We start from the raw sequence: 8,462 nt of genomic DNA, 5'->3' as shown, positions 1-8,462 counted from the left end.
AAGCACTGATCTCTTGCGCCTTTGCCCAGGTGTGCTCCCTGCTGCTGGATCTCGGTGGTTGACAATTATTTCGACGACAACGCGGGGACACCTTACTTGACTTGACTAACTCATCTGTCTGAGAGTGAGGCACGCGGCCAACCCGCATTGCTTGCATTTCACCACCACACCACCCCACACAAGGTAGCTAGCATTTCACTGAGAGCTGTTAGTTCCTAGGATCATCTAAGTGTAGATTAGCGGGTTGATTCAACTCTGTTTGGTTCAAATCGACCAAGAACATGACTCGGTGGAGGGAGGGAGAGAGAGGTGTAGATGTAGCTGACCGTCAGGCTTGGAGGAGGAAGAGCCATCCATGGCGGTGTCAGTGATGGAGGGTGTTGGCAAAGGAGAGGCAGTGACGTCCGGCGGTGGTGTTGACGTCGGGCGTGGTGCAGAGGTGGCGGTGGACTTCCCGTCGGCTACGGCATACCCTCTTGATCGGATTACGGATGTAGGTGGGTTTGTGGTGGCTACGGTGAACCTCGTACCGAGTGCCCCGGCCCCACCTCCTCTTTATAGCGCTGTGCGACTGGGGCCCACCAACCACGGTATGGCTGGGCGCCCCCGATCAGGGTGCGAGATCAGGGCCCCGACTCGGTCGTTGGACCGAGTCGGGTGGAGATCAAACTAACATTCCCCCCCCTTGATCTGAACTTATAACTTAAACTTAGGTACTTATTTCTCTTTCTCGTTTCATCTCAGATTAGGGCATAGAGCGTGCCTTGTCATAACAGTTAGTACCATTAGACTAACTGCTACAATACTCCTCTTTGTTTTGAAACAGATTTTCAACTAGGCTCTTATTGTCTAGGGATCATAGGTTTTTCCGTAAACCCATGCCGGCTAAGTGTTCTCTGAACACATTGGACGGTAAGCCTTTTGTAAGCGGATCCGCAAGCATCTTCTTTGTGATTACATTCTCAAGACTAATGGAATGATCCCAGACCTTATTTTTCACAACATAAAACTTTATGTTAATGTGTTTGGTAGCACCACCTGACTTGTTGTAAGCATAACATACTGCTGGCTCATTGTCGTAGTATAACTTGAGTAGTCTATAGATGTTGTCAACCACTTTCAACCCGGGTATAAACTTCTTTAACCAGTTCACCTGCCCCGTGGCCTCATAACATGCTACAAACTCGGTATACATCGTAGACGATGCAGTGACGGTTTTCTTTGAGCTTTTCCATGATATATCTCCTCCTGCGAGAGTGAATACATAGCCTGATGTGGATTTTCTATCATCTACATCTCCCGCAAAATCTGAATCTGAATATCTCTCTATATGTAGGGAATTAGATCTTCTGTACTTTAGCATGAGGCCTTTTGTGCCTTGCTCATAACGCAAAGCTTTCTTTACCATTCTCCAGTGTTCTATTCCTAGATTACTTTGATATCTGCCAAGTATCCTGGTAACAAAAGCTAAGTCAGGGCATGTACATACTTGAGCATACTGTAAGCTTCCGACAGCTGAAGCATATGGAACCGATTTCATTCGATCGATCTCATATTGGTTTCTGGGACATTGGAATTCCCCAAAACTATCACCCTTGACTATTGGAGCACGTGAAGGCTTACACACATGCATACTGTATTTCTTTAGAACTTTTTCTAGGTATGCCTTTTGCGATAATGCTAAAACCCCTTTTCTTCTATCTCGGTGAATCTCTATTCCTAGAACGAACGAAGCTTCACCGAGATCTTTCATATCAAAATTTGAGGACAAGAACTTCTTCGTCTCCTGTAGTAGATTAACATCACTACTAGCAAGTAGGATGTCATCTACATACAAGATTAGGAAAATGAATTTCCCATTCTTGAACTTTGCGTAAATGCAATTGTCGTCCACATTCTCTTTAAACCTAAACTTTCTTATTGTTCCATCAAACTTTAAATACCACTGTCTAGAGGCTTGCTTTAATCCATAAATGGATTTCTTTAGGCGGCATCCGAAACGTTCTTTTCCTTCCACGACAAAACCTTTCGGTTGTGCCATATAAACATTTTCCTCCAGATCCCCCTTAAGGAAAGCCGTCTTTACTTCCATCTAATGTAATTCTAAATCGTAGTGTGCCACTAATGCCATTATGATTCTAAAAGAATCCTTACATAAGACTGGAGAAAATATCTCATTATAGTCTATTCCTTCTCTTTGTGTGAAGCCTTTCGCCACAAGTCGCACTTTAAATCTTTCTACATTCCCTTTGGAGTCACATTTAGTTTTGTAGACCCCCTTACAGCCTACTGTCTTGGTTCCTTTAGGAATTTCTTCTAGATCCTAGACTTTATTGCTACTCATGGATCTCATTTCATCTTCCATGGCTTCAAGCCACTTTGATGAGTGAGCGCTTTTCATGGCTTCTTCAAATGAGGTGGGATCACCCTCCATTTGAAATTCTTCACAGTCATAGACTTCGTAGTCATCAGGAATAGCTGATCTTCTGGCTCTTTGAGACCTTTTGGGGGCCTCATTGGCTAGCACTTGTTCAAAATGGGGTTGTTGCGGCTCTTCCTCATGTGCAACAATGGGTTCTATAGGATCCTGAAGGATAGGTTCCTCATCTTCATTTGTTGTTGCAATGGGAGAACTAACAACAAGTGTTGTCACTACAGTGTCCTGCACTGTTGGTGCAGCGGCAACAGGTAGAGAGAAAAATGGCTCATAAATCATCGGAGTGGGTACATATACCCGCTTCTCCTCAAGGCTAATTTCTCCGGGTACCATGCTACCCCTATCCATCTCATCTTCCAAGAACACAGCGTGTCTTGTTTCTACAAACTTCGTATGTCTGCCAGGACAATAGAAGCGATAACCTTTTGATTTTATCTGGATAGCCAATGAAATGACAACTGACTATCTTGGAATCTAGCTTCCCAATGTTTGGGTTAAATACTTTAGCCTCAGCTGGATAACCCCACGCACATAAATGATTAAGTGAGGGTTCTCTTCCTGTCCACAATTCATATGGTGTTTTGGGCACCGACTTGCTTGGTACTCAATTAAGAATATGAAAGGCGGTTTTAACGCCTCCATCCACAAACTTATCGGTAAAGTGGAGTAACTTATCACACTTCTCACCATATTCATTAAGGTATGGTTACGTCTTTCAGCTACTCCGTTCTGCTGAGGCTCGCCCGGTGTTGGGTACTAGGCAACTGTACCATTTTCCTGCAAAAACCTTGCAAAAGGTCTAGGAACTTGGCCATATGGGGTATGTCGACCGTAGTACTCCCCCCCATGGTCAGATCTTACTATCTTAATCTTTAAATTGTGCTGATTTTCTACTTTAGCCTTAAAGATCTTAAATTTATCCAATGCTTCTGATCATTCCTTAAATGGATAAATATAGCCATAACGAGAAAAATCATCTGGGGATGTTATAAAAGAATCATAACCATCCACACTTTTCACAGGAAATGGACCACATATATCTGTGTGAATTATCTACAAAATTCATGCGCTTCGTTTGGCGTCTTTCTTTATTTTCTTAACGTACTTTCCTTTAATGCAATCAATGCATTGTTCTAGATCTAAAAATTCTAATGGCGAAAGAATTGATTTCTTAATCAATCATTATATTCTCCCCCTCGAAATATGGCCTAAACGACAGTGCCACAATTTCAAAGATACGTCATCAATTCTCTTCCGCTTATTTCTTACTATGGGGGGTATAACCCCAGGTACCCATAGCAAGGGACATGGGACGCACGGTCAGGGATGGTCTAGCCCACAAGATTCAAGACTTGCGGTGCACGGCACTGCTCGGTGTACACTGCAAGGCATCTAGAAGATTTGATCAGATACTACAGATATTGTAATCTAATACTTGCCATGTAATCGACTAGGATACTTTCCTTATAACCCTACCCCTCCGGAGTATATAAGGAGGGCAGGGGTCCCCTAGTTGGCATGCCCCATCCCACATCTGATCACACGAAATATCATACGATTGCCAATACAAACCAATAGACCACAGAAGTAGGGTATTATATCATGTAGACGGCTCGAACCTGTCTAACTCTTGTGTCTCTGTTGCCTTCTTGTTCTAGATTTCGCGCACCTCTACCGATCAATCTACCTTCATGGGATACCCCTCGGAGGACTGCCGATGATATTCTGTCGACAGTTGGTGTGCCAGGTAGAGGTGTGCGTGCTGTTTCCATGACGAACAAGATGGTACACTTTTCAAGCTCTTCATCCTCTCCAAAGCCCGACCAAATCTTTACGGTCAGATCGATCTCCTGGGTCATCAATGCTAATGGAGACAGAGAGATCATCAAGCTGGTGCATATCGATTCTACGCTAACCACACCAACGCCCGTAACAGCAGATCCAATCTCGGGAACCACCTCCGAGGTCGTCTTCACCAATAACTCGATGCTTGCTGCCGTGCTACTCGAGGAAGCAGGTCGGCAATCATGATCTGACCGCATCCATTGATCAGGTTAGCTAGAAGCTTGCCGACTGCCTCTCCCTCACGGAATCGGCTCTGACCACTCTGGTTCGGCGCTGACCACCTTCCTTTTCCGATTTATCGGAAGCCGATCGGGAAACTCCAGGGGATACGGCTACCATCCATTAGGATGCCCTAAGGGACAAATTCGCCGACCACCTAGGGACAACAATAACGCTGACAAGATAACACCATACACCGCCGACTAGGTGTTCTGTCTAAAGCTAAGTCATGCTTTATTATTTTTCTAAATATTTCATATGTCTCCCAATGTTTCTCTGAGTTGTTTTCTCCATAATTATTCTCCTAACGGCTTTTTTCTCCGTGTATACCATCTTGAGATGGCACATGCTTTTGACTCAGCAAATCTCTAAACAGTCATGTTGATGCTTGGATGTTCCCAGAGATGGCTCTGTCTCCGGCTTGTCCCTACACGTGCACGAGCGCCTGCCCTCTGCGTTAGGGGTGGTCGACAGCGCCTCCTTAGCGACGCCCTGCTCTTCCTACACGCACACGGGCCCCGTGATCCACGTTATGGTTAACAGGCTAGCTAGGGCTAGAGACTCAGCTACACACTAACTGGTCGCACGGTTTACATTAAATATAAATACATCTCCAAAAGAAAACTTAATGTTTACAATATATTTAAGATATTCTCCACTCGACTCGTCGACCAGCCATGTTCTCACTTGTGTTACCAGAAATAGCACTATTCTCGATCTCACTCCTATACGTGCACGAGCGCTAGCCCTCTGCATTATGGGTGGTCGGCAGTGGTTCCTCGGCGATGCCTGTGCTCTTACGCGTAAATGTGTGCTAAGCGCTCTACGCTATGGAGTATGGGCTAGTCGGGGCTGGTGATGCGATACATAACCAACTGGCAGGAAGTTACTCATATTTAAAATATGATCACTTCAAACAAACATACTGTTTATCTACTCCGCTCTGTTTTCTTTATCATCGAGTTCATATATTTTATTTTTACATCATGTACTACCCGTTCTACATATTTGTATTGCAGGATCATCGTTCAGGTAGTCGGACCACCTGGTACTCAGACTTCTCCACTGATCAACTGGTCGGACCGCTAGGTTTATGGACTTCATCGCCGACCAGTTGTTCGGACTATTCATCGGTCACTTCTACTCAATGCTCACTTGGTCGCCGACCGGTTGGCTGGACTGTTCGCCGCTCATGCTTCATCGTCAGCTACATTGGGGGCTTACTTGCTAAGCTAGGGACTCCTTGGCATTCGGATTCTTCGTGCAAGAGTTGCCAGCTAAGGCTGGGAACTCCCTTGGTGGTCGGGTCTTGCTATATCTCATCGGTGTGCTATCAAGCTGCTCCATGCTGTTCAAATCAGGGTGCTGATCTTGAGCAGCATGTCTAGGGTCTTGATACGCGCATGTCAAATGATTTTGGCAAGCTTTCATTAAAAATTCTTTGACCCTGCTACAAGATATCTTCAAAATCTTCCAGCAGGCTCGGGGACTACGTGTGTACACGTCATCTCGTGATGACTGTATTTATTTCTACACTGGTTTCCAGCGACATTAGGGACTGGGCCAGCACTTCAAGACTACTACTTTGGATCCTGGCACCACGTGACTACTTCACCTACTGCCAGGCTCGGGGACTAAGTGGCTACACTTCACCTAGCAGTGAATGTAGTGCTTATTTCTTGATTTACCCTCCTTATTGACGGAGTCTAAGTTGCTACACTTCTCCTAAGAGGTAGAATTTTCAAATTTTATCTTGAGCCCCTTACATCCTTCTGGTAAGCCTTACTTGGCTAAGTCCGAGATCTGCATACCAGTTAAACCGGTCGGCTCCTACTTTCACCGCTCAAGTCACTGATTACACTGGTCGGATACGACTTTCACCGCTTAGGTCACTGGTTTAACCGGTCCACTTTGGCTTTCACCACCTAGGTCACCAGTTTAACTGGTCAGCTTCGATTTTCATCATCTAGGTCACCAGTTTAACAGGTTGGCTTTGATTTTCACCGCCTAGGTCACTAGTTAAACTGGTCGACTTCGACTTCCACTGCTCTGATTCACCAGTTAAACTGGTTGGCTTCATGTCAAACTGGTCGGACTTGTTCAAGACGGTGATGCTCAAAATATACAAGGCACTTGGGGACTAGCTATGGGGGGTATAACCCTAGGTACCCACGGCAAGGGACATGGGCCACATGGTCAAGGACGGTCAAGCCCACAAGATTCAAGACTTGCAATGCATGACACTGCTTGGCGTACACTGCAAGGTATCTAGAAGATTTGATCGGATACTATAGATATTATAATCTAATACTTGACATTAACCGACTAGAATACTTTTCTTGTAACCCTACCCCTCCAGAGTATATAAGGAGGGGCAGGGGTCCCCTAGTCGGCATGCCCCATCCCACATCCAATCACACACGTAATATCATACGATACCCAATACAAACCAACAGACCACAGGAGTAGGGTATTACGTTGTGCTAATGGCCCAAACCTTTCTAACTCTTGTGTCTCTGTTGCCTTCTTGTTCTAGATTACGCACACCTCTACCGATCCATCTACCTTCGTGGGATACCCCTCGGAGGACTGCCGACGATATTCTGTCGACACTTACATTCATAGACGAGGAGGCATTCTCATTCACAGTGTTCACATCATTCACATTCTCACAAAGTGATAATAAATAAAGCTCATCTTGTCGGAAGGCAATACCAACACACTTGTGATTAAACATTATCTTACATTTGCCATTACCAAAATGGCAATTATATCCATCATCATCTAAACGTGAAACACTTATCAAGTTTCTACGCAAAGAGGGTACATAAAGTACATCCGTAAGCTTAAGTACAAAGCCATCCTTTAGTTCTAATGGGAGTTCTCCTATGGCTTCAACTTCAGCTTTGACTCCATTTGCTACTTTAATGCATCTGTCTCCTCTTTGCAGGGTCCTCCTCATATGGAATCCCTGTAATGAATTTGCAACATGAATAGTTGCACCTGAATCAATAAACCAAGTGAATTTTGCATAACTTAAGTACAAGGACTCATCTATGAATGTAATAACACCCTCACCTTTTCTCATCAGGTGCTTCAGGAACTCTAGGCAATCCTTTTGGTAATGTCCCTTCTTTTTGCACCATCTGCAGGTGTCCTTGTCTACTTGAACTTTCTGATGGTGATCATTCTGTGGGGCCTTTCCTTGTGATTTGGAAGAGGAGCTACTATCCCACTGAGGTTTCCCTTGTGGTTTAGCATTTTGATTGTTGAAATTCTTCTTCTTGTTGTGCTTCACATGGTTGACAGTGTCACCTTGTGAGCTCTTAAGCCTCTCCTCTTCTTGCACACACATAGCAATGAGCTTCTCAATATCCCACTTTTCTGGTTGTAAGTTGTAATTTACAACAAAGGTCTCATACTCTTTTGGCAAAGAAGCAAAAATCAAATGAACTAGGAACTCATCCTTGAGCCCCATGTCCATTGGCTTGAGCTTGGATGCCATGTTGCTCATTCTTAGTATGTCCTCTGTTATCCTGCCACCAGTGCATTTCTTATTTACTAACCTCTTAATAAGAGTGCTTGCATAAGCCTTTGAAGAGCCAGTAAACTGACTCTCCACTTTCTTGAGATACTCTGTGGTAGTGGCACATTCTGGGGTTGCCCCTCTTATGGGATCCTCAATTGAGCTCTTGATCACTATCAAACACTTGCGGTTTGAGCTGACCCACTTCGCATGATCAAGATCATACTTCATACTTACTGCAGCATGCTCACGCTAACGAGTAGCGAAAGCTGCTTCAGCCTCGTTTTCTTCACTCACCGGGTCCTCGGGAACAATGGGACAGGGTGTGGTGAGTGCTAGGTCATTGTCAGATAGCGCAAGCGCCATCTCAAGCTTCTCTCGCCATACGCCATAGTTGCTACCATTGAGAGGCGAAATGGACGAGATAAAACTCAT

At 44.8% G+C, this 8,462-nt stretch overlaps 1 pseudogene; it reads right to left on the bottom strand.

The window, feature by feature from the left end:
• Positions 1-7,425: 7,425 nt before the first annotated feature.
• Positions 7,426-8,462, bottom strand: LOC136483228 (uncharacterized; annotated as a pseudogene).

Source organism: Miscanthus floridulus, chromosome 9 (assembly GCF_019320115.1).
Source record: "Miscanthus floridulus cultivar M001 chromosome 9, ASM1932011v1, whole genome shotgun sequence".
Classification (NCBI taxonomy): Eukaryota; Viridiplantae; Streptophyta; class Magnoliopsida; order Poales; family Poaceae; genus Miscanthus; species Miscanthus floridulus.
Note: the sequence above shows the minus strand (reverse complement) of the source record. Positions and strands in the feature narration are given on the sequence as shown.